This window comes from Diprion similis, chromosome 10, assembly GCF_021155765.1.
Source record: "Diprion similis isolate iyDipSimi1 chromosome 10, iyDipSimi1.1, whole genome shotgun sequence".
NCBI classification, from domain to species: domain Eukaryota; kingdom Metazoa; phylum Arthropoda; class Insecta; order Hymenoptera; family Diprionidae; genus Diprion; species Diprion similis.
Genome location: NC_060114.1, coordinates 8,270,639 through 8,298,394, shown reverse-complemented (window position 1 = coordinate 8,298,394; position 27,756 = coordinate 8,270,639). Strand labels below are relative to the sequence as shown.

General features: G+C 39.1%; 1 protein-coding gene across 3 annotated transcripts in view; it reads left to right on the top strand.

Annotated features, from left to right (window-relative positions):
- Positions 1–4,404: 4,404 nt before the first annotated feature.
- The window catches only part of LOC124411024 (inactive dipeptidyl peptidase 10), a 38,297-nt gene continuing 14,945 nt past the window's right edge, over positions 4,405–27,756 (top strand). For 2 of the 3 annotated variants that reach the window (XM_046889846.1, XM_046889844.1), the window contains exon 1: positions 4,405–4,510. The gene's annotated coding sequence lies outside the window, so the exon portion shown is untranslated. Of the gene's footprint in view, positions 4,511–22,664; positions 22,694–27,756 lie in introns of those variants that run through there. The other variant, XM_046889845.1, reaches the window with a different exon arrangement.

Sequence of the window (27,756 nt, the reverse complement as noted above, 5' to 3'; positions counted from 1 at the left end):
CGCGCATAAAACCACGCGGGGAATAGTTATCCAGTTTGAAACGTACTTCAGTCAGCCTCACAAGGCGTCGGTATATTTCGAAGAATACCAAAGCAATTTGTCATCTGTTACAATCCGTTGTGAAAGACGTTGAAAGAATAAAATCAAATAAAACAAAAGTACGAATAGAAATGAAAAAAAAAACACGAGAAGAAAAAAACTCCAAGCCTATATATTGCCTATGCATAAATATTCGTTCCCATTTCATTATCACGTGCACCGAGGTAGTTGCGATGTTAACCAGATTACTTACGTACACCTGGTCCTTGATGCTTTTTTTCCTTTTTCTAAAATTATACAATCGTTCTATGAAGGTTAGATTCTAATGGATATTCGAATTTTTCTACGCCACGCAAAATTACAGAGACAAAAGAGAAGTACAATAAATAAATGAATAAATGTGAAAAAAGAATTCTCGAGCAATAAATAAGTAAAGATAAAGGTTGAAATTAACAAATTTAAACGAGCCTTGAAATTATGTAAAATACCACGTGACAAGGTTGAAAACAATAATAATAATAATAATAATCACCACTACAAATAGATTAAATTCATAGATATTATAACTATAATATAAGAATAACTGGGCCAGCAAAGAAATTTTGTATCAAACGCGCGAGATTTGAATTACGATGTTAAATTAGCGCCTTGAATTATGAGAGCAAAGTGTATAACTGAGTTTGTTCAGCACACACTATATATACATATAATTTCTGAATAGATAACGATAGTAAATCAGTCAGGCTGAATTTGAAACAAAAAAAAACTAAAATTAATGTTATGGAATAAAACTACTGGCAATGTTTGAGGTGAGAAGGGAAAAAGGGGGTCAAAGTGCATAATGGCGACACTCGAGGATAATTACATTATCAGCGATTGCTGAAACGTCGACGCCAAGGTGGAGAACGGGAGGGGGGGAGGGGGTGAAGTAATTTTTCGGAGAGCAGCTACTGTCGGCTATCTTCGGTCGCAATAAATCGACGATTAAGTTGTTTATCCCCAGCGGTGTTTGATATCTCGCCAACGCTGCCGGCTAGCTTACAGACTTCTTGCACAACGGGGGCTGAACAAACTGAGCAAATACGAGATTGATCGACCCTCCAGGATAGCGGCGCATTATCGCATCTCTCTCTCTCTCTCTTTTTATCCACGTATATACAATTTGCTAATCTGTCATACGAAGTGAGTGCAGGTGAAAAAACGAAATAAGGATCTTCAACCTGCGTCTATCTTTTCACGTCTAACTGTACCTAGAATAACATATCCAGCCAAAAATCGCTCACAAATTCAATACTCTGGGATTACGTTTTTTGAAATTATTTACCCTGAACGCGAGGCAATCCTTCCAATTTCTGATCTCGTTGTTTCTCTTTGGAAAAAACGAAGGAAAGAAAACCGGGAAGCAAGGAAATACACAATTCGGTATCCTTGCGGATGTAGTACATAAAACTGTTCTCTCTGTGAACTGATGATATAACGATGCCTGCACGATAGAACCGTACCTACCTACCAAATTTTTGGCACAACACGCGGCTGCGCGATGTTACACATACATAGGCACACGTAGACGTTGTACATATGTGTGTATGTACGTATATTATATATATATATATATATACACACACACATATAGATGTTTGTGCACGCACTTTCACATGCACACACATACTTAGCAGTCTCTCCGCAGGCGGTCGTCCGCCTCCTCACTACCCTCAGTGAGCATCTCTTTCTCTCCGATCATAGTTCCCGTCTTTTCATCCCTTGTCGACGATGCTGCAAAGGGTCGAGCCTAGACGCTGCGCGCCCCGCGATTCGCACATTTTTACAGGGGGTTTGAAAATAGTTTTCAGAAAAGTTACGAGAAACAAGCATAACACGTGTAATCTGTAATATTTAACGGGGTAAGTAATTTTTATAACGAATCGAAGATCGGTAGATTTTTCAATATTTCTGATGATTTCTACTTCGTATGGATGAGATTCATCGTCTACGCATCGAAAGCTAAGAGGCTTATATATTCTGAGGCGTGAAGACCGTCATTCGAAAATTTAATAGCAATTTTTAGCGATACTTTGTATCAATTTGATGTTTGAAAGACAAGGAAAGAAAAAACCAAAAAAAAAAAAACTGTTTTAAAAGCACGTCGGTAATTTCTCGTTACCAGGAAGAATTCTCAATTTTCAATCATGATCGATCAAAAGTGTCTTGATTGCTTAAGCTTAAGGCTTAAGCTAGCAAAAAATAATCCCGATAACGTATCTGAGGATGATTTATAACCGGTGTAAAAATGAACGTTTTTATAATCAAGCGAGATATTGTATAGGCACATATGTACCTACGATCATTTAAAAAAGCTCTGAATTCCGATTTTCAAATAACAGATGAGAGAAAAATTATGGATCCATTCATCCATCTACCTATACTTCTTCATCTTTACATCTACGTATCGCAGAAATGTCCAAGTATATTCTACTCGTCTGCTTTTCCGATTTTCGTCTGCCTAATCATTTCAGGGATTAGAAGGCTCGGTTGATAACAGGAAAAATAAGGAAGAAAGGAGTCGAAGGATCGTAAAATCTGATTACGGCGATATGCCATTTGAAAGAGGAAAAAAAAAAAGAATCGAAAAATAGATCGCGTTGCGTGAAGAGAAGGATAAGGGGGGGGGGGGGGGGGATGAGAGTGACCCTTGCAGATCAGGGAGCCCGAATATTACAGCGTTGGTTTCAGCATGTATAGCTAACCGTCGTCGAGCAGGGCAGGGGTTGAGGGAGCGAGTGAGAGGAGGAGGCTGCGTGGGATTTGGGGGCGGAGGGGTTGAAAGAGCGGCCTGAAGCTGCGGCGGAGGCTCAGTGCCGGCGCAGTGGCCGGGCCGAGATGTCCTGCGCCCCCGGAATAAGTGAATGATAATGCAGTGACGACGGTATAAGAAGGGGGAGTAAAAAACAAAAAATAATTAAAAACACGAAAACGAAAAAAAAAACAAAAAAAAATAAAATAAAAATAAAAACAAAGAAATGAAAGAGGAACATGAAAAACAAAACTAAGAAAAACGCATACAAACAAACGTGCCCAGTAATTGTATATATAAGTGAAACCGAGAGGATAAAAAGAGAAGATAATAAATAAAAATAAACAAGTAAACGGAACGAAATAAAAACGAAAAAAGATAAATAAATTTACAAACACGTTAAACGAAGAATGACAAAACCGACAATTAGGGGAAAGAGAATGAAATTTAACTTGTACGTATAAGAAAGAAATAGTGATAACGTGAGCTCTGCAGGGGTGAAACAGGGTGAAAGGTACAGAATTGGAAAGAAAAATTATGATCTAAAAAGAAAAAAAAAAAACAATGTACAGCATGTGCGAGAATTTTATTAATTTGAAAAAGGAATCGCAGGGTTGTTCAATATTGTTGTCGGAATATTAGATGGAAAATAAATTCTATAGTTTCGTTGAATATAACAATAGAAATAGTAATAATAGTGCAACGCGGCACTGTACACATATATCTATGAATATATTATGATAATAAAATAACAGTGGATGAAATTTGAGAAAATCAAAATTATAATATCATGGAGGTAAAAACAATCGAAAAAAATAAATAAAAATACGCACATTGATGGTATTTGACAACACGGCAAATAATTTTTATTCTTCCATACCGCGTAATACATAATAGCACACGTATGTGCGTGTTCGATACGTGATAACAAGATTTCGAGTGGAGACTTTTTTGCAAATTTTTATTTTGTTTTTTTATTTTCTTTTTTCATTCAGCCGTTTCAGCCCTTGTTTCAGTTGACAGTGTTTCTTTTTCAATTTTCTTATCTTCTGTATTTTTTTGTCACTCCTGATTGTTTAATCGTTTGTCAATCTCCTTCGATCCAAGTTTAATTATTGAAAAAATCTAATCTTTAAAACTACGAACAGTGCAGTGAATAAGAAAAACTAAAATAATCACAAGTGAAGGGAAATTACTATCAGCGGGTAAGAAATCGCGTGGCTTTTAACTGAAAAACCTGAAATATACGCACGAAAGAGTAGAAAAAAAATCATGCGAATTGAATAGGTAAAAAAAAAAAAATAAATAAATAAATAAATAATAAAGAAATTTGAAAAAAAGGTAAAAATACAGTTGCACACTGTGGTATACATCTACACGTATATATACCTGTATAGTTACATACACGCGAGAGGGAAATAAATTGTATTACATCAGGATCAAAGGATACTACGGCAGCCAGCGACCGCTGGAAGAGAAGACGAAGGGGGGTGAAGACGAAGGGGGGTGAGGACGCGGAGGCGGAGGCGGCGAGGGGGAGGCGCGAAGGAGGAGAAGGAGGAGGAGGAGGAGGAGGCGGAGGAGCCATGCCGCCCGGGCGAGCTTGCTTTGAGCCCCCCAGGATTCTTGCGCTACCCCCGGTTCCCCGTTACTCGAAAATACTAACCTATCACCTATAAGGTAAGACTCGTGTACCCCGGCTTTATTGAATTTTTATTGGTGAGAGGAAAGAACTAATCGAAAAATGGTAGACATAGGAGTAAAGAATATTCAAAGATCCAAGAATCTACACCACGAATTGAGAAAATGTGGAAATGTCGATAAGTCGAAATTTAGACAGTTCAAAGTACGAAAAGCGAAAATGCGAAATCGATTTATAATGTGGAAGAATCAAACTATTATAGAAAACCAAAATCTGGAATCGTTCTTTACTTTGACCCGTCGATAAATATGTAAAAGAGACTTTCACTTCTTTGAAAGTTCAATGTTGTTACCATTCTATTTTCTAATCTCTCCGCATTTTCACCGTCACTCAAATAACTGCGATAATGATTTTTTAAAAAAAAACACGGGTGAGGATCGCAAAGTAGAATGGCCACACGATCTAAGGTGCACAATATCTCATTTTTAAGAAGCGCTACGAATATTTGGTAGAATTTTAAAATGCAGAAAGTCAAAGCAGAGAAATGTTGAAACGTGGAAACGTGGAAACGTGGAAACGTGAAAAAGTATTACAGGAACTCAAAGTATAGAATCGTCGAAATGAATGTAAAATAGTGTGTTCATCATTTTGGTCATTTTGGAATTTTCTTAATCTTAGCCCAGAAACATGTTCGAATTACAGAAAAAAAAATCCTGCCAAACATGAACATTTCCGAATAATATGAACACAAATTTGGAGTGTAAAATACATCAAAATTTTCGATCTTTGTTCATTATTTTTTTCAATCATAAGTTTAAATGGATTTAAAAAATTAATTTCAAGCTGGAGAACAATGTTTATACTTCGAACTAGACGTAGGAATAAATATATTTCAGACGAGCGCACATATTTCTTAGATAACTAGACTCAATTGAGACACGTAAGAATTACGATTTGTGAAATTTACGAGAGCCTTCAGGTTCAATGTATTATTTATGCACTTCATTATAATAATTTGATGCAATGTTTTTATGACAATGAACCGTACGAAATAACGTTCAACTCAAATATAATGGCAAAGGGGATGTGGGGGGGGGTTCAAAATGAGCCCCATAAGAAAGAAACGCCAACCACTGTAGTTTTTAAAAATTATTTTTCAGGTCACTCATTTTGCCCGATATTCCGACTTTCCCTGTAACGACTGACAATGAGTCATATTGATATCAAATATTCATTTGGTTACTCGAAACAATTCAAAATTGTGAATAATACTACAATTGTTGGCTATTGTTCCTTAGGATTTGGGAAGATCATTTTAACCCCCCTCCCCACCTTCGCCCCTCTCACCATTTTTACCCTTACGTTTGAGTTCAATTTTATTTCGTTAATTACGTTGTGTTAAAAACATTATATCAAATTAATATAACATATTAAATAAATAGTACACTGAATCTCAAAGCTCTCTTATATTTAAAAAAAAACCATCATTTTTACGGTTCTATTGAGTGTCATCATCAATGGAATACATGCGTTTGACCAAAAAATTTTTGTCCTCACGTTTAGCTGGAAGTATAAACATTATTCTCAAGCATGAATATATTTTTCAATCCATTTTCATTCATGACAAAACAATAATAATTATAGAACATTGTAAATTTTAATATCTTTTGCATTTAAAATTTCAACCACCCGGTGAAACGTATTAATATTCCCCGGAAATACTGAAATTTGGCAGAACTTTTTATTCTATAATGTGAACATATTTCTGGGTTGAGATTGAAAAAATTCCCAGATTACCAAAATAACGTTCACCATAATTGAGAACTAGGGAAAAATACAGAAATGTGGGTAAAAACATAGAAATCAAAATACAGAATCGTCTGAATGAATGTGAAAATGTGAAAAAATGTAGAAATTTGGATGATTTTAGATTTTAGCTTCCTCAATTTACCATTTTACATTTCAAATTTTTATTAATTGTAGATTTTTTCATGTCTCAACATTCTGTATTGTAACCTACCTATTATGTGGCTATTTTACTTTTTTTAACCCCTTCCAAAAAATTACAATTGACTGATGTTACAAAAAAATGAAAACCTGTAAAGCTTTAAAAGCTAGGCAAACCATCAAAAGTAATTTTGTCTGGAAGAAACGTGACACGACTAAGTTTGAACAATTTTTTCATCTCGAATTCTCAGCAACTAATAAACTGCGTAAACATATATGGAGCATTCAGTTCAGAATGACGATATTAGTGTACCGATCAGAAACTACTTTCGACGTGGGATTGGGCCAAAGAAAGAAATACGAGACACAAAAAGTACTTAGATAGTGGAACGAGAAAAAAGTCAAAAACAAAATTGGTAATCACATTTTCACGGTCGATTAATTTAGTCCCGTCTCTCTTGATCTGGAACGTTTGACGCTAAGTACATATTATACGTCGTGAATCTAAAAACGGCAAAACTTTCAATGCTGTAAGTATAAGTAACAAACAAAATTTTTACCCTATTATTATATTCCACTTTCCGTCCCTTTTATTAAAAGGAATCTATGATCGTTATCGTTCAAAGATGTATCCAGCAGAAAAAGAAAGTAACAATAATAAAAAATGGTGAACCGAAGGTTCGAAGGATACGATTGAACTCAATGGAGTTAAATCCAAGTATAAAGACCTGTCCTTGGTAGGGTAAAAATGTTTAAGCTCACGGCATCGGAGAAATTTAATATCGTAACGTAATTTGATTGTTTCTTTAAATTTTGATAATTCGTGAACAATTTTGTTCGTGCTTGATATTGTGTGACAAACAACAGGACTTCGGGGTGAAACCCTTTCGAGGTTAACTTTAATCACAAAACTTTCTCTACCTGAGTTTACACTTTTCACAATATCCTGTTCACATTCATGCGTCAGAAATCTGACTTCTTAATCTACGCGAGTTCAAATTTTAAACTTTGAATTTCCAGTATCGAGTTTTTACAGCGTTTATTACAGTGTCCCTTAAGTACCGAAGTCAGTATTGCACACACATCCCAAACTCCAATAATATAATATTGCAGTTTGACACTTTGACACTGTCGTAAGATGTCTATATAATGACATAACAGCCACAGACAGAGAGACAAGCATAAATCGTAATACTCTGTATGAAAAATGGTGCATCGTATTGCATAAAATATCCCATCACATAATAATATAACGCGCGAAACGCTTTGCGGTACACATTATACATGTGTGTATGTGCATATCGTCCACATATCCAAGATACGTAACGCTCGTGTGAATGCGTTGTTCACGTAATATCCCATCACGTTTGCCTCGGCTTTATTTACACACATTCAAGTATATATCCGTGGCATATAGAGCTAGGTAAATAGATTACGCATACCTATATATAAGACCAAACGACGTACTGCGCGGATATTTGCGTTGCATCGTATTACAAAACTAATTCCCTAAATCCTTTTTACTTTGATTTATTCATTCATTTACTTTTGTTCAACAACTCTACTGTTTCCATCTACGAAAAATGTTATTGGAAAATGTCCCCAAGACGTCAGAGCCTGGTTCTCGGCGCCATTTTATCACCACATAACCTAAGTTTTCAATTTTAATGAAGGCAAATCGTAATTTTTGGGGTTACGAATTAGTCATGTCACTGAAAATAATTAAACACAATCATTAATAGTCCACCTGTTCTACTATCCACACGCGAAAAAACACGGTCAATAATCATCTGTCAGCCTGGTTGTATTAGTTTGATTTTTTTCCGCCAGATGACGCATTGCAAAGTGACAATCCCAATAATTACAATGATGATGATAATAACGATGATAATGACGATATTTCGCTTACCCAAAAGTCAAAATTCCGCATAATCCGAAGTGTCGAGTAGGTACGTCAGATCCAACGCAGCAGGCATGTGCAGATACATACTGTTACGTACGTATTATGTACACATATATGTATAATAGGGGTGGCCCAATGCTGGTCCCGTACTTCTGCGCCAGTCGCGCATATTCGTCGGCGTGGCCGAGGTACATCGACCCTGACTCTGCGTCACTATCTGGCATTGTTGTGAACGTGGATAGCGTGGATATTGCGGAATGGGAATGGAAAAGAAGGATGGGGATGAAGATCAGGAGAAGGGTAGGGGGAGATAAGCAAGGAACAGTTCACTCGTATGACGCATCATATGCGCACACGCTTGGTGAAGAATTTGTGTATAATTTTCACGATATTGTAAAATATTAACATTTCTAACCACTCGGTTCCTTGGAGATGAGAACAGAACAAGTATAAAAAATCAAGTAGATGTATACCAAAAATTGAGTATTGTTTAAATTTCATGTACAATGAAGTCAGTCACGTTCGATTAATTACATTAAATCTCTGTTGGTATTTTATACACAGTTGTGGAAATCTTTGGGGGTGCAGAAGACAGAGTGAAATAAAACTAAGGACATGGTGGATTAGTGATAAAAAAGACTGTGAAACACACGTAAGATTTATACTTAGAACGAGAAGTTTTACGAGAAGAAGAGAAATGAAGCAAACGAGAACAGTTGTATTACAAGAAGACTAAAAAAATAATGTACGATCAATATTAATAGCTGAATACGTATTATTCATAAACATTATTTTTCATTTTGTTTTACTTTATTGTTTTGCGATTATTTATAGTTTAGGAATAGTTTTTGTGAAATTGAATTTGAGATTTATTTGTTTTATATTAATTTCATGAGGACTGCTGCAATTTAAAAAATGTGATGGATTTCCTCACTCAACGACTGCCCACCTATATAGTTAACCACTAATATTTATTCCCAAACTAATTTTTTCCTAGCCATAATTGTCAACGAATATCTCAACCTAAATACTTTGATTATTTATACTTGATTTTCGAAATAAATAAATTAAAATCAATCAAATTCTGACCAAATATTTTCACAACAGCATAAATCCCACCTATTTGGAGTCACTGACTACTCCTGAATGAAGACGCAAGCCTCGTTTAGCGTACGAGACGCCAGTAGAGGATCCAGGATTAGTCAGACGCGCCAGTAGTGGAAAATACAATGTAGGCCGAGGCCGGACCGCGAGGCGCTAAGCGAGAAATGAGAACCCAGACTGGCGGCGGCGCATGCGCAAGTGATGTGGGCCGATTAGGCTAGACGCGCGGAGCCCTACGAGCGGCGCGAATGCAGAAGTTAAGTAGAAAAAACCGTTCGCCGACAGTCCGCGATTGCGCGGCGCTCGGCAGTCCGACAAACGCGTGAATTTTTTCCAGGCTTGCGTCAATGATCGTATGTAATTTTTTAAGTTGTGGGTTTTGTCGATTATTATTAGTTTTTGGTATCATGTACTTATTAAAAAAATATTTACCTCGGATGGATAAATTTTCATCCTTTACATATTTCGAATTTCTATTCGCGTCAACAAATTCAACTAGGAATAGAAATTTTCTAATTCTCTATCAAATTTTATATCGGTGTTTATAAATTAATGCGAGAGTAACAATCGAGTTATGCAGATAATGTTCGCGCATTTTATATAAATGCAGAGGTAAATAAACTGCGAAATGTGGAATGAGATCACTTATAAAAAAAAAAATTAATATAAATCAATATTTCAAAACACACGCGAATTTTAGTGAAATTTCTATAAACATTCATTTCAACAGTTCAATATAATGTAGAAATATTTCTGAACAGTTTGACACCAGTTACCGTTTTGTATATACCTGTACGTTATATAATATCAGTAAGGAATGTATGTACATACCTACACCCACAGTAAGCGTAAATCCTAAGATAGAATTGGGATTTGTTCCTTTGTCTCTTATCCTTTTGTTTTTCTTTGATTTGTCTATTTTTTCTCTCTGTCTTCTTACCAGCATCCACACATCGTTACTGCGCTGCCATACTATAAGCTTTTGTGGAAACGGTTTCCTGTTCCGACGTCTTCTTAGTTTTCTTTTTTGTTTTTCTTTGTCTCTCGATTTTTGTTTTTCCTCTTACACTTTTCCTTATTCTCCTTACATTTTGGCAGCGATTCAAGGACGTTAATGCCTGTCGAAGCCGAATGGATGCAGCGGAACTTGAATCGTACTGGTCACGTCAACAAATTCATTCTGAGTGACCAAATTTCCATTTTTCTGTAGATGTGAAGAAATTTACTAATGAAAAATGATTTCATCACTAATCATTTTCCACTTATTATTCTTCGTACTCTGCATTGATAAATATTTAAAAAATAAATTATAACAGACACATTGTTTAGTTAATTTTTACCTTGCATTGCGGTTGTGAATTGCACACCTTGTTTGAATAATTACGCATAACATTGACCCCCGATTAGATTTTAAATAATTTTCATGTAGGCGCCTCCGCACCGCATAGAAAATGGGTACCGTAACCGCGAGAGTGCATTCAAATGGGTTCTTTCTCTTAAAATGTAACCGCGGATTTGTGGCAGGCGAGGCGACAGAATGTACGGTATAGATGGGTATAACAGGAATATAGGTATAGGAAATAGATAACCGTTGGCTAACGACAGCCAAAAAGAGGAGGGGAAAGGGATGTTTGTCGCGGTTGGAACTGCATTGTGTCTGACCGACTCTTTGCAGTCTCAGTCGTCTTGAACGACGTCGGGACGTCGTTATTATTTTAAGTAGGTAAGCAGAGTTTGGCAAGCTCGATGCACTTCCAGATGCTTCTCAAGAAGAATTGCAGTTTGCAGCCCAGAAATCGGCCGCAAAAAATGAATTAGTAATTGAATGTCCTATTATTAGACATACTCTTACCTAAGTTACTTCGTCGAACTTGTTTCAAAAGATTCAAAAATACTGTGTCTAGAATTCCAATCCCCTTCATCTACGGAATTGAAGTTTTAATTGTGTATTAGGAAATACAAATAGTTGGTGACCAAAAACTTTGTTAATCTCGTCACTTTTAAGGGTTGTTTTCTTCAGAATATAAGATGGTGGTGCGAAAAAAATCTTCAGTTATAAATCGTATAAATTTTTCAATACAAGCCGCATGAGTTTCCCGATATGAAAATTTTTCATGCTTGAGAATCAACCCTGAATGGGAAGAATTCGAACTTCTTCCGACACGGGTCCCCGTTGATATAAGGGCTTCAAAATTTGGACATATTATTTTTCAACGATGTTGAACAGGTTCAAGAGGCGTCAGAGTGAGAATTTGTTCGAACATAAATTAAGGATCACCCTAACACACAGTAATGATTTTATTGTTAAGAAAGGAAGGGGGAAAGGACGAGACGAAGAATCAGGAGAAACCTTAAGGAGGGGTGGGGGGATGATGTTGAAACTGTGCGCAAAAGAGTTTCGCAGTGAGGGACGGGGATGAAGATAGAGAAAAAAGAGAGCGGAGGGAAGAGACTGAAACTGAACAAGTCGGATGCCAGGGATCGATAAGCCCCCTTCGTCCCTGCAACACCCCTCTCCAAAAACTCGTCCCTGATCCCTTATAACGATGCTTGGTCGTTCAGGCGGCACGTGCACCGCGACGTCGACGAATCCCGTCCTCGGCCCATACTCAAGCTATTTCAACGGCAACATTTGCTAAGTAGTAACGAATTTAGACGCGGCGTGGCGTGGCGTCAGCGCAGTTTGAGGAAATTGAAAGAAAAATTTATTTTTCAGCGAGAGACGGTACGAAAGAAAAAGTTAAGAAAGAGAAGAATTAAAGGGGGGAAAATTCTTTGTCGGATAATTTCAGACCTGGATTTTAATCACGGTGAAAAACTGATTTTTTATTTCTCACTATCCCCATTTTCACTTTCTCATTTGTTTAATTTCTTACGAATATAAATCTTATTTCTCTCATCAAGTTGTATCATAGATAAAAAGTATTGTGGTTGAGAAAATATGTGAGTACTAATTTTATTAGGTAACAAATAGAGAACATAAAATAAGATGTTTTTTTTTCTTTGTCTATATTATAAAAAAGTTCTAAAACCTTAAACCTTTTTAAATTCTGGGCAATTGACTGTCAAAAAATTCTTGAAATAAGATAATACCGAGCTTTTTGACAAAGCTCTTAGAAAAAAGAAAAACATTTACCAGCTATTCGATTTTTGGTACTTACATTGATTTACTATTTTCAGCTTTGATTCCGGTTCGTTCTTTGCTAACGTTGCCTCGCTAAATAGTGATAATAATTATTATCAGAATGGTTATTAGGTATGCCTATACCGGGGTTATAGTATAAACGAGTAATTTGAACGCGACGTTAATTGCGTTGATTGTAAGTTTTAGTGGTAGAGAGAGAGGGGATGGAACACAGGGTGTGGAGTGTAGTTTTAGCGGCGTCTCTGCAGTAAGTAGTTACACGTTGTATATATATATATATAGTATATGACGCATCTATATAGGTGAGTATATCTTATAAGACTGTAGGTATACGTATAATTTGACGCGGAATCAGAGAAGGAACACCCATTACCCTCTGCGACGAGATTCTCTGGGGGTGAAACCAACGACCCTATACGTATATAAATGGATACATACATACATACTACGTGTGTAATACTATGTACCTATGGATATACGTATTATAGACGAGGCTCTACCTAACCCTGCCAATTAGAAGACGATATCAGTTTCTTTGCTTCCTCTAATTTCAGATCAGGGATCAGAATCTTCGAGCTTGAGAGTTTTCATTTGCCGCTCTTTACGTTACGCGATTTCTCACTAAAGCAACAATCACGAGAAGCACTGAATCCGTGGAATGTGCTCAGTGACGAAATTATTGAATTTTATTTATGAACGAAAAAGAGGGAGAGAACAATTTTTTCAAATTCAAAAACTGAAGATTTCTTTAGCATAAGAAAATATTCTCTCTCCAAACACGGAGAGGAAATTCGGGATTCATCAATCAGTTACTATTAACTGATGTTGGCTGAAAAACGATTTGTCAGCCTTTCTTATAAAAAAGCCTTGAAATTCCTACATTTATACTAAACAATTTTTATCCTCGAAGATATCATTCTTTCATCTCTATTCAGCGTTGAAGTCTTCACGCTGTCAAAGAAAAAAAATTGGAATTCGTTGAACAATATGTACCAATATTAAAATCGGAAGAAAAAGAGATGAAAAACAAGAAAATTCAAGGCTTGGCTTGTGAAGTAGTGAACTTCATGTTACACTTCGCGTGTTCAGTTGCGGTTGAATCACGAATAAAACATTCACTTACCGGGTAATTACTTCGGAAGCTTCAGAGCTTGCGGACTAATTAGAATTTCGACATTCTTACGACTTTGTTAATTCGTGAATAGGTGAAATCAAGACAGCAAAAAAAAACTGTTTTCATTGGGACTCGAAAAAACTCGAAAGCTTTCAAACAATTCGTTCTTAAATCTCCGAACAAATATCAGTCTCTTTATTGAATTCAACCTTACAAGTTACGTTCCGAGGTCGAAGGAAGCCGCAGATATTCCGAGGGAAAAAAAACTTGCAAGCTACGTACGAAATTCGAAGGTCTCGCGTTGAGTTTTTCGCCTGGATTGGTACTCACTTCGCTCCGCTATCTCAACGCCGGAATTTTCGTCACAGAGGAGAATTTTCGAGGTGACCGGACGTCCGGGTCAGCTGGGGAATGTCTCTACTAACTCCGGGATGAAGAGCACAGCGTCCCGTTCTGGGAGAGCCCGGTGTTGTTCACTAATTACAACACCCTGGACGGTGGCCTAGGAACAGGACGACCATCTCTGCGAGCTCGTTTACCGTTTGGGTCCTCGGCACGAAGGGGGCATAAATTATGGCACCCCGTACCGCCGATGAACATCTGCAAAACTCAGTCGCGGACGTCGTTCAAGTTTCGAGATCCGGTATCACAGATGATCCCGGAGATATCCTTGCTGCAGGATACGTTTCTTCGACGTCCAAACTTGAATTATTAATCATACCAGCCAGCCCAGTTTCTCAAAAATCGAGAACTACTTTGACGTTTGCATCGGGGTTTAATTTAGAATGTGTATTACAGTCTTGGTAAATTGGAGAACGAAAGTTCGGATGGGAAAGGAATCGCGGAAACTGAAAAAGAAGATCTCAAAGTGTTCAGATGTGTCTGATTTTCAGGACAAAAATATTCAAGACGTTTCTAAAAATGCGTTGGAATGCTTGCAGCTTGAAGAGAAATTCGCATTTTGTTGAAGTTTTTTATTTTGAAACTGAGGCAGCTTTCGAAATTTCGAGGATTTTGGTGGTTCGAGATGACGCTTAGAGTCACGTAGAAATGATAGAAATCGGAAATAAGTCAATATTGAGTTGGAATTTGATAGTCGTGAAAACTTCCATTAAGAAAGTCCATTAAGTTATCTGAAAAACGTCCATTTGCGTTTCATGTTCGTCATCGAATGTTCGAGACGTCCTATAAGAAAGTCAAAATAGATGTGCACATATAATTTTCTTAAACATTTTTCGCTTCGAAGATCCTTGAAGTTTGCTAGAGTGACGCCTATGTGAAAAGATAGAAAACCTGATTAGAAAATTAAATATTCTCGGTGCATATTCTTATTTTAAAGATCAAAAAAATTCCGAATCGTAAACCTTGGTTCGATTTTCGATCGATAAATCCGGTTTTGCGAAATATTCAACGATTCCACAAGTGAAACTTCTCAAATTATCAAACTCTCGCAAAGCGGAAACTAATTTTCAACGTTATCAATCCCTCTCCTTAGAACAATTGAAGCGTCTAAGGGGTAAAAAGTTGGAGATCCAAACAGAGAAATATTTTAAAGGCCAAATTTGAATAGCAGTTAATACATGAGAAGAGTTTAGAACGATGTTAAAGATTCGCGGATGAAATTCTAGAGACGATAAAGGAGGGGGGAGGAGGAGGACGTCGCAGGCGTGTGTAAATATGCAGGAAATGAGCTGTGAAGGTGAACATCGAGCTGCTTAAGCCTCCTAGAAAATTTTAATTGCGAGGCGGTAAAGTTATTTCACAAGTCTTCTGCAAGTCGACGAGACGAGAGGCTACGCGGAGGTTGTAAGGGCGCGAGGAGGAGGAGGATGAGGGTTAGCTTTGCGGTAGTTGAGAAAGAGAACGCGTTGCGGCCGACCCTCAAACCCAGCGTGACTCTTGCTGGCTGCTTCTGCCACCGCCGCGGCGCTACTTTAATTTAGGCGTCCCTCCGGCTCCACAGATATTTTCTCATTTCGCCCTTAATTCACTGCCCTTACAGCTCTTCCTTGGCTTTCGTTGCAGGACTCAAGTTCGCATCGTTTTTACTACACGCCGGTTGCGTGGTTGGGGGTGAGCTACAGATGCGGAGAGAGAGGGGAAGAGAGAGAAAGAGAGAGAGAGAGAGGGAGGGAGAGAGGAGTCAGCGTCGCGACGCCCGAGGGCTAATTACAGGCCAGGCTTGTTTTAACGCTCCTCATTTGAATAAGAGTCAACGTGACCCGCACGCCCTGCAGTATATATACTATACCTTACAGCCGCTGTCTCTCTCTCATTCTCTTTTCCTCCCTCTTTCGCCTAGAGAAACTGAAACGCCCAACACGAACTGGCCCCGCAGTGTGTTATGTTAAAACACGGACTGGCAAAAGCACAAGGAACTTTTTTTCTCTGCTTTGTTGTTCCTTTCTTTTTCATACTCTGTACCTGCTTTTTTGCTGTGGATATGTATTACGATGCGTATATAACTCGTTCCGCATAACTTGACCCTTACTTACGGTGGGTGCTCCGGGTATATCAACAATAAAATAAAATAAAATTTATAATATTGCCGCATGTGTTAATCGAGACAGAGGAAAATTTTCTTATAAATCGTTTCTCAAACACAATTTTCACTTTCCATTAATGCTTGAAATCTCGATAATTCCAATTTCCAGCTTTCATCGCCATTGAATTCTTTTCGCTCTTCGATTACATTAGTGATCAAGAAAATATGTTTAAATACGTAGCGAAGTATCAATTCTACGTAATTCAATCCTGAGAACTCGTCAAAGCTCAAAATCTCATTTTTTTACAATATCCAACTTTTCTCGATGTATATATTACTTTATATGTTGACAGTTGTTATATATGCTTGATTGTATTAAAAATATTAGGAATAAGTACAGAAATCATTTCAAAAAAGCTTTGACTTTTTCCATTAACGATGGATACTGACAAATTAATGTGAACTTTAAAGTCGATCAAATTTAAAATTTCTTTTTTCACCGTATCCTTCCCTTTCGCCACTCGAAGGTACGTTACATAGGTATATTATAAATGGAAATGCGTAGGTACAATGCGGAGAGACGATATTGAGGTATGCAAATCCCAGGCAAATACCCAGAGTCAGTCCTACGAGGTCGGTCTTTCGTTCGCTTTTCCACGTTTCCTATCATCTCATTCCGTGGAAACTTAGCCCAGGGAAAAACGAAGAGAAAAAGAAACGAGGGAAATAAAAAGGAAGACTAAGAAAAAAATCCAGGAGCTACAACGCGCGGGTAATTTAATCAGAGCAAAAAACCTGATTCCGTAAGATTCTCCCAGTAAATTAGTTACAATAATATGATATTGTTGTAACGATGCACGTACTTGAGTGTCAATTTTTTCATTCATTTTTTTTTCTTCATTTTATTTTCATCTCAGAGGCGGAATCGAAAGAAGTTTTTTTTCTTTTTTTTTTTTCTCCCAACGTTTACCATTTTTGTCATGAGCATGGGTACACTTATACACAGGTGATATGAAAAACGGGCTTGCCAAACATTTTGCGTCGTCCTTTTCATCGTACCCTTACCTCTTGACTCCGGAGAGGGTCTTTTAATGGGATGAGAGGGGAGGGGGGGTTGAAAAACGAAAGAAAAAAATCCCTGTCAACATTTCAAGGTAGTTAGGAGCGCCGATCGAGGTACCTGACGGTTATAGTGGGCCCACTCGAATCGCGTCGAGCCGTTGACAAGGAGTTTGTGGATTGAAGAAGGTTTCAAATTGGCTGCTCCGCTGCTCACGCCGAGCTGTTGCAAGGAAGGAGGGGTGAAAGCTGAAGTGGCTTAAATCTGAATTGCCGCTTATAAAATTTAACTAATTTTGCGCCCTTCTCTTTCTCTCTCTTTCACCTTTCACCTCGCGCAATCCTAACATCCGGCTCCCATTTTCACGTTCAATTTTTCCCTAAATCTTAGCGGACTTTTTGCCCCGTTTAAAGCCGGACCAGCACCCACCTTGGACCCAGATATCCTCATTTATTTTCAGTCGGATAACCCGAGGGCATCTGAGTCGGGACGCGGGAATTCTCGAGGTTAAGAAGCGCTGGAACGACGAAGCGTATAAAGCACAAGTCGACCGGATACGAAAGCACCAGCCGTCGCTCGTTCAGACGTGAAAATCCGGTGCCAGGCCGAAAGCGTCCGGAGAACGATCGATGAGTCTTTTCAGATCTGGAGGAGCGATGCAAGTGCATCTTGTCCACCCTGCGAAAGCTTCTCCCGCTTTCGAGATTCGACTTTTCGTCCCGAATCTCAACTTTGGTTCACGAAATTCTGCGAGAATCGTGTTTATGCACATGAAATGAAAAACGAGAAATTCACGAAAGCACCACGGCGATTCTTGGACTGATTTTTCACAGAATGCACTCGATATTGTCAGACGGCTGTCAGGTTCTTTTCTGGTTGAGCGTAGAAGACGTGGAATCTTATCGTTCGATCCGGGGTGTCCTTGTTCAAATTGAACTCGGTTCGGTGCCCAATAGAAGGAAATTGCTCAACAAAGCGAATAACTCCTTTAGAGGGCGGAGAGATGAATCGAATTCGGTGAATCGAACTGAAAATAGAGAGAAAGATGAAAATTAAAAAAAGGTTGAACTGTAAAATTTGTTTTTTAATTTCAACTCATAGATCCTCGGGTATTTTTTTTTTAGACAAACGATACACCTCGTCGACACAAAGAGTTCAGTTCTTCTGCTTGAAGTGTCGAGAGTTTAGTGCTTTCATCCGGGAATGAATATTCTACGGAGCTTTAGGGCGACATCGTTCCGACTAAAAGTTGGATGAACGATTCCAGCGTTTCCCGGAAGCACAAGGCGCGAGCGTCGCTTGTATAATTGCAGCATGATTTCCGGAATCATGAAGAGACCTGGGGAATCGGAGGTCGGGTGTGAAAAGATGATATTGGGGGCAGGCGAAGAGCGGTACTCGTCGATATGCAGATGACAAAAAGGGAATATAAAGTGACCCGGAGCCAATTCAGCCCTCGCCTCGACCCTGGACCCCGGAATATTGAATCGTCGAGTCCCGCGGCCGCCTCCTACCATCGACTAAAAGCTGCCGGTTCTTCCGCGGCCCGAATCCGACTTCCGCTCTTCAATCGGAATATTCAATGACGCCCTGCAGCTGCGCCCGCAGAGATCGGAAAAAGTGGTGACAGCGGTGGGACGCGACGAGACACCATGCGTCTCCCGGCCCGTCGAGCGAAGGCCACGCCGGCTAGGGGAAACCGGACGAAGAGCTCCCGGGAAGTCAGGGACCCGTGGTTCGAGAGCAGAGACTGCGTGGGGTAGTAGCTTCGCTATCGATCCCAAACGCACCACGCGTCTCGGGTAGGTAGGTAGGTTAAAGCTACCGGCAGCGGTCCCCGACGAGCTTGCTAGACCTGCGAGAGGTGATTCGAGTCTTTCTCTCTCTCGCTCTCTATCTAGGTGTTAAAGCGGATATGTAAGACGTTCGGAGCCTTTGATTCCCAATTATTCAACCCTTGATACGTAATCGTGACGATTTCATGCGGTACGTGAATGAAATCCTTGGACGAAATTTTCCTGGAGAGGATGATCCGAAGTTCTCCAAGCTCGGTGGTGAAAAGCTTGTACCTGGAACAGTGGATTCTTTGGATTCGTTGTTACATTTCGTTACTATATGTGTGGGTACTAAAGGAAGTAAACATAATGGTCTGGGAAACTTTGCTGACTATTCTTTTTGCATGAGAAAACTTTGACGGTGTCAATGTTTTTCACAATTTTTTACCTATTCTTGAGCTCGGTTTAGAAAGATTTCTTCCATAATTGAGTTGCGAGCTCAAATTACATCGTAATAATAGAAACAATATTGCAAAGGATACCTGACTTTTTTCTAGAATATGAATACCTTGGATAACACATCGATGATATTTGGTTTCGAAAAAGAAAAAAGAAACTAGAAATTCGATTATTACGGATGGTTTTTTTCCAGTGGATTTCAGTGGTCGTTCGAGACAAATACAATGGGGTCCAGAAGTGCAGACGGGAGTAGTTTAGCCGCAATGAATAAGTCATCGTATTGACGCAAGTTTGGAGTTGTAGAAACGATGGAGAGGCCGAGTATCAGAGTATCGTACACCTGTTTGCCGGCCGCGATGGGGCTGGCCCTGACCTAGGATCCGGGAGGCCAGAGCCTGGTAACCATGGGAACCGCAACCCTCACCTGGGTAAGGTATAAACGGGAAAAAAGCTCACCGGGAGTAACACCGGGAGTAGGTACTTCTCCCTTCTCCAGCCTTCTCCTCTTATTCCCCCTTCCAGCATTCTCGATCTGTCTCTCCTCCCCCCTACCCCCCACCTCCGCACCTTTTCCCAAGTCTCTCCTCTCCACCCTGCCCTTTCCCGTCGCTCCACCAAGGTTACTCGGTTAAGCGATTGCCCACGAGGGTTATCCTCACACGCGTTAGGCCATCGATCTCTGATCCGTTCGGTCAGTAGGAATGACACCGGCCTTTGCTATGGCTCTGATTTTCCTGGAATTTCCGGTATCTCCCAAGAGAAAACTGCATCGTACCGTTTGGGCTTCAGGTAATAGTGGCAACGAAAGTGTACCGAAGCTACTGATTAACTAGAAGCTGGTTTCCAGGTCTAGGTTATATTCTGGCATCTCTCGGGAAACCAATGGAATCGAAAGTCCATCATAGCTACCGATTGACTAGACATATATTTCCAGTTTAATTTTCTTTTAACTATACTTACACTGAGGAACCACACAGCTTGTTTTATTTTTTGAGTGTCGTGAATGGATGTTGTCATCATAGAGAGATCTCTTACGTTCAAGTGGGATTTTCTTCGGTTTTCAAGCTTAACTGGTATTTCTTTCATGAAGCTGCATGGTACTGTTTAGTATTTAGATGCCAAGGGAAACAGGCATCCGTAAAAACTCAACATCAAAAGACACTAGCATGAATCTTCGAATTGGTAACGAATTCTGCAGGATCCCCGGTTTTTTCTCAGAGAAAATAGATCACTCCGTTTGGTTTTTAGACACTAATAAAAACTAATGTTTACCAGAGCTACAAAGTATGACCAGATATTGGTTTCCAGTCTTCTTTTTTTTTAGCTATATTCTAGCATTTCGAATCAGGTTCTACACCGTTTCATTTCCATTTTGAGTATCATTAAGGTGGAAATATTTCCTTGAAACGCATCTCAAACTTTCAGTTTTCCTGACAATGCTTTTCATGAAACTGCAGGATACAGTCGCCCGACACTTGAAGCCTTACGGAAATTTGAGTAACGTTGGACCTTTAATCGTGCTAGAGTCGTAACGGAAAGCGTTATACAACCTCTTTCTACCGTTCTGCGCACCCTACACACCATCTGCACTGCAGGAACGACGAGCTCTACAAGCATTCAAGTACGCTAATAAACCGCGCTAATAAAGCCAAAACCATATCCACCGTCGCCGTCTTCGAGCGGTGACGAAACAGCTCGGTTTGTCGTTTCCTTCTTTAATTTTTTGGTCAAATTCCAGCTGCTTTACTTCTCCAAATGAATTGACGTCGAATGAATTACCTCGCAATTCTTATCGTTTCGAATTTGATCTACTTTTTTTTTGGATTTTCGCAATAATAATTGTTCTGTGTATAACGAGAAATTGATTAAACAGTCAACCGAGTTCTCAATCCGACTAAAGTCGGAACTTTAACCTGACCTTGGCTTTGAGCTCGTATACTACTTAAAAAATTACAACATTGCATAACGTGTCAGCGCAAAGATGATTTTTTTCCAGTATTTATGCCCAGCAGGGTGAAGACCTGAGTCTTGATCTTTACCAATTTTAATATTAAACTTTTCTTCGATGTGTGCATTTTATTCTTTGCCTCTGCCGGCTATTTTTATGATTTTCAACCCGACTTGTCCCGGACACAAATATAAATACCGCATTGCCGTAGAAATTTATTTGGCAAACCAGGCAGGTGATTTTTATGTACCTTCGAAGTACATGTTTAAGTTTCCTCACGTTCGTTCGGATTCGGATTATTCAATTCATACCGTGAAATAAAAATTGAATGATGAAGTTTCGTAAGAAGAAAACAAAAATTCCAAATCCACGAGTAACCGAAAAATCTTGGCTGACGGTAAAAATCGATTTTCTTCACTATTCCGAATAAGCATTCATCGTCTGATCGCAAGAGCACGGTGTTCAAAAATATCTATCGCGTAGTAATTTTTCTGGTCGTTGAAACACGTTGCCACCCAGATATACGAGAACAAAATAGAGGTTATAATAATCCGAGAAGGTCTTTGAAGATGCACGTCGTTGTGGTTGGTGACCGTTCCGGTTATTTTTGGCCGTTGTCGCCCCTCAGCTCTTATTCCATGCGTTTCTATATCTATATTGGATAATATTTTGTGCGTGTTTACGCCCGTGTATTTTTCCATTCAATTCCGCAATGAATTTCGAAAACTGACTTCTCTCTCTTTCTTTTTTTTTTTTCTTAATCTCCGTTTTCCATACTTCACGGATTCCGTTAATATCTGACATGTGGTCAGGTGGCCAGCACGTGGATGTAGATGACTTGAAGACTATGAAAAAAATAAAAAAAAGAGGCGGAGAAAATACTTCCCACCGAACGAAGACGACGACAGTCCAAAACGGAGACCGAGACCGTCGAGATTCTCGGCTCTCTTAAGACCGTCGGTTGCAGTTGTAGATGTTCACATAAAGTTCACCACGCGGATATCAGGATTTTCATCCAAGAACCGCGATCTCATCGATTACTGATCAACCCCCGAATGCATAAATGATAAGGTGACAGAATTTGGATTAAACTGACAAGATAAAGAAGAATTATTTAAAACGTAATTTGAAAATGTTGTAAAAATGTGCCGAAAAATTTACAACATTAACTTCAAGCTTAAGTGAAACTTGCATCGAACAGAACTTTTGTCATTCCTAATACAGAAGAGTAAGAAGAATAAGAAGCAGCTATAAAAAAGGAAAAGGATGACTTCGTGAAGGGTAGATATACATAAGAGATCCTGGAAAAAAATTTCCTTCTCAAATTTCTCTCACCCACAGCCGCTTAGATTATAAATTATAGTGAGAAAAGGAGAATAGATTAGAAAAAAAAAAAAACAGTTTAGAAGAAATAGTGGACAAAAACGAAAAAAAAAACGCGCGCGATTGTCTCTAGAAAGACGAAAAACCAACGAAAACGACAATGATGACTTTACTCTTGGACAGTTTCTCTGCTCCATCCATTCTCGCGACTTTTTTTTTTGCTAACGAAAATGCGTGTGAGAAAAAAATGAATGATTTTGGTATTTTTTATTTTTCTCGCATTTTTTTTTCCGTATTCTCAAAGTTTTCGCAAAGTGACACATCTGTTCAATTTTTTGTATTCTTCCATCCGAAGAAACCTCTTGCTCTCTGAATTTGTGAATATGCATACAAGCAAAAAATACGAAAAACGTGTGATAAACAATATAAGGACTCATAAAAAAGGATCACGTGATAGGATAGTATCCACGTGCAAGTAGATCGGCTTTGCACCTCCCTGGTTCACATGAATATTAAACACATGTCTATACGCTATAAATACACACCTCGGACTGTATGGAGCATTCTATGCTAACTTATCCAACGTTTTCAACCCTGACCATCCAGTATCCGCTCCATGTTATATATAGATAACACAAAATATTCCTCAGTATAAATCGTTCACACACATCTCACGTCACACTTCTCATCGCACATAATTCTTTTTATAATTCACGATAAATTTCTCTGTGCTTCAAAATTTGCTCCATTTTTATGTACATTTACCTTTGAACTCAATTTTTTACTCAATCACTGTTCAAGCGTCGCGTTTTTTCCCTTTTGTTTCAACGTTTTTTCTCTTTGTTAATTTTTTTCAATTTTTTTTACACGCTCATCGCTATTAATTCGCCGCCCCGAGTGAAAAGTACTATACATTAAGTAGGTTACGTGTGTTTCACGTACACTTATACATCTATAGATATACGATGTACTTATGCACGTATGAAATATTTGTATAGACACACACACATATGCATATATGTATGCACATACACAGTTTAGTCAGCAGGTTTGAAGAGACTGATAATTAATGATACGTCAGATATAGCTGCCGCGATGAAACTCTGTATATGTATATACGTCTACACACATACACGTTATATTATATAATCTGTACGTGTATGTGTATGTATATAGCAGAATAAGGTGCGTCCCTGCAGTGCCATCGTTCATCTTCACAGTCACCAAATTTCCCCGTCGCGCCGTCGCTTTATTATGGCCTGCGTATATATAAATGTATATAATCTACCTATATTGTACGTACCTGAGGAACGAAATCAGGTTGAGTCAATTCCAAGCCCCGCGACCAAAATCACCCTTGTCAATTTTAGCACCCCTTAAAAACCTGAATCATATCCGTTTAAGCTGTTGCGTATTTTTTACCCACTTCGTGTATTCTTCTTCTGTTACAATTGCAATGATATATATTTTTCTGGTTTCAAAGTGTTTCGACTTGTACGATATCACCAATTTTTTTTTTTTTTTTTTTTTTTTTGTTAGAATTTTGCACGAAAAAGAAAAAGCAAATGAAAAATAAGAGGAAAGTATAGTCAGTTGATGAATATTTGAATTGGTGAAAAATATCCAAACTTGCGGAGAAACTTCGAGATTATCGATCGCGGTTAGAAATGTTCACTTTGGAAAACGATACATGGCATACAGAGAGAATAATTTATGGCCGTTGCTAGAGACGAGATTCTCTGCTTGAGAGAAGCATGTTCCTCCACCTCTTCATCCTCATCCTCACTCTCATCCTCGTATTTAACACGCCATCTCATCTGGCAGTATAGTACGCACCGCAAGGGACTTCAGCTTGTCTCTCTTAATTCTCGAGGTGGTAAAATGACGTGGAAAATGACCTCTTACCCGTCATTACTTTCCTTATTACTATTATCACGGTAATCATTCTTGAAATATATTGTCTGCACGTATGTCTTCGCATCAAGTTTTAAGCAATGACTTGAAAAAGTTTAGCTCAGCGTTAAGTTTTCTGCATGTCAAAAGTTTTCTGATAGTTCAAAGCGGTGACGAATACCTAAAATTTTGACGTAGATATGTAGAGGGTATCCGCAAAGCTACGAACCCTAAAAGTTGACCAAGATTACAAACTGGCTGCAGATTCAACTCGGGAGAAATGCAACACGCACAACCCTAGCAAATGGGATTGGAATTCCAGACTTGAAATTGCTGAATCCACTCGAAGATGCAGCAGCTAAGTGGAATGGTCGTAGAACACAAGTGGCCAGATTCTGATGGGTCAAGTGAACGTTTGAACAAACTTGTTATGGCAGCTTTATGACCATTCACTCTATTTCGACTTAGAACCATCGAGAGGCACTCGAATGAAGATGTGAAACGTAATCATCGCTTGCCTTCGCGACGCCAGATCGATTGGCGAAGATTCGCTTCTCTTGCATTTGGTGTTTGCCAATTTCTCACCATTCAAGAGAACTTAAAGCATTCATCTGATCGACAACATGGCGCAACTTCGTCAAGTCCTTCTGAATTTTCGTGTAAAAAATGTCTGAAACATTACGTCAATTGTGGACTCTGAGATACCTTCATAGTGGTTTCTCCAACTCGGTCACCAGCAGTAAGCTTCTCATTTCACGAGCCATCCTCGAAAGTTGCCCAATTCTGGAACAATAGCCGAGTGAGGAGTGGCTGGAGGATGGTGAAAACTGGAAAGAGAAACAGGGAGAGATTGAGAGATGGAAATGTGAAACAATAGCGTGGAAAACAAACAAGACAGTCCTGAGCGCTCTAAGCATCAAGCACGTTATAGGCATGGGTTGTGGGTATTGTGAGGCATACGGAGAAAGTTTTGCCTCCTACTGTCGGGCGCGGAATTCGCACGTATCTGAGGCTTTGAGGCTCACCGCTGCAGCACCGTACCGAGAAGAATCTCTTCCAAAAAGATGAGGATACGAAGCGGAGGGAAACCGTGGAATGGAAAAGTAGAGGAATGGGAAACAAGAGCGAGCAGAAGCACAAGAATCCAGTACCTTGTTCTCTGGTAAACGCGCAGGCCTCTGAAGAAGGAGAAGGAAGAGGCGTTGGCATGAACAGCACGATGCAGTGTTCACAACTTAGCGTCATTGTTACATTGGTGCATGCATGCAGTGGATGGCAGAACGTCCGATGCAAGTGTCGACTCTCTGCCTACGTGACACACAATACTGCAGAAGTTAAGTTAGGTACCTGTTAGCCAGTCCCTCTGGCTGTGTTTCCTGCAGTTTTACCATCACACGTGCCCAAGCAACGTTGAAGCAGCACTATCCTTGTTTTGAGACACGGAACTGTTCGTACATACATATATCGCATTGCGTGACACGAAATGGAAGCAACGTTCGTCACCCCGGCATAAGCCGGCGCAATTAATTCGGGACCGACCCGAAGAGGACCAGGCTCAAACCTTACTTTAACCCGGAAGTCACACCAGAACGTCGTTACGCCACTCTGATATTGTGTACACCTTGTTCCTTCCACCATATGATTTGCGTATGTGTTTAAATGGTCTTTTTTAGACCCTTCATACTTTCGTTGGCTCTTCTTTATCTCTGGGTGAAAGAGTGAAGCGCATTCGGGATTTTGGTTAGAATTGATCATTCATGCACATGCTCCTGAGCATTCCGTGATCTGAGAACAAAAAAAGTCAAATAACTTTCAGTAACATCACGAGAACTCATTCTAATTTAAATATGGTCAACCTCTAGGCTGCACGTTTTGCTGAATGGTAAACCAAACCTACAAATTTATTTACCATTGAAGGGGTAATTCGGAACGAATTCATCCCATCAGAGTGATCTTCGAAAGTGTCACCCTTTACGACGGTGGATTCTTTACGACTGTAAGACCTTTCGTCGTCAACTAACGTCTTCCAATGCTGCCATCGTTAAAGTTCACCCATGCATAAGTGATGACCGAGAGGATGCACCGTGGAGGTATACACTGATAGAGTGTTGAACCTGTCCTCGAAGAGGACCTGGTGGTATATAGTTGACGGAGTTGCACAGCTTGGGAAAACACTGAAAGTGAAGTATCGGGCCATTGGACCCGTACAGCCGTAGCAGATGCTGCAGTCACTAGTTACACGTATAACTAACCGCCAAGGAATAGGTGTGTATTGTGTGCCTATAACGCGGAGAACTAGATGGAGGAAAACAATCCAAAGTAACGATCGGGTATCAGAGTACGACGATCTTGTTTGGTATAACGATCCTGCAAACTACATGACTAGACTAGAGTGTAAATATATAGATCATAGACACACATACTTTTCTCCTTTCTCCTTATCTCCCCTTTTCACTGTGTAAAATAAGGAGGCAGTAGCAGCGGCAACTGGGATCTGAAACAGAATAAAGTCTCATCAGTTGCAGTTATAACGTCTAAGTAGTGTTTCAACGTTAAATATACAAGTGAAATAGAGAGGGAGAGAGAGGGTGAGAGAAAGGAGAGATTCAGCAAGAAGAAGCTGTCTTTGCACTGTCTTCGCGAGTTGTGTTTTGAGCGAGAATATAAATACCTCCAGGCAGTACGTATAATGCTGTAGTTAAGGAAACTTTCTTATGAGCATTTATAGGGCATTCCATGCTAACTCCACCGTCATCCAATTTTAACCATCTCAAGTGTGATTCATGCTATTTTTCGAGAACGTTTCCGATTTGTTGATGAATATTTTTTTCGTTTTTGTTTTCTAATATTTGGGGATTATTTTCAAACTTCATTAATTCTTCAAAGAAGAGTATGCACAAGTGAAAAGAAGTGTAATGTAAAATAAAAATGCATACCTACATATCGTAAGTTTCTATAAAAATCTGGATGCTTGCTGAAAACACAATGAAATAATCAGAAAACCAAATAACGTACACGCGAAACTCTAGAAGCGCAAAAACGCAGAAATGATGTAACTAACGGATGAAAAACGCGCAAAAAGAGAAACAGGAAGAAAAACGAGGGCGAGGTAAAAACGCGAAAAGCTC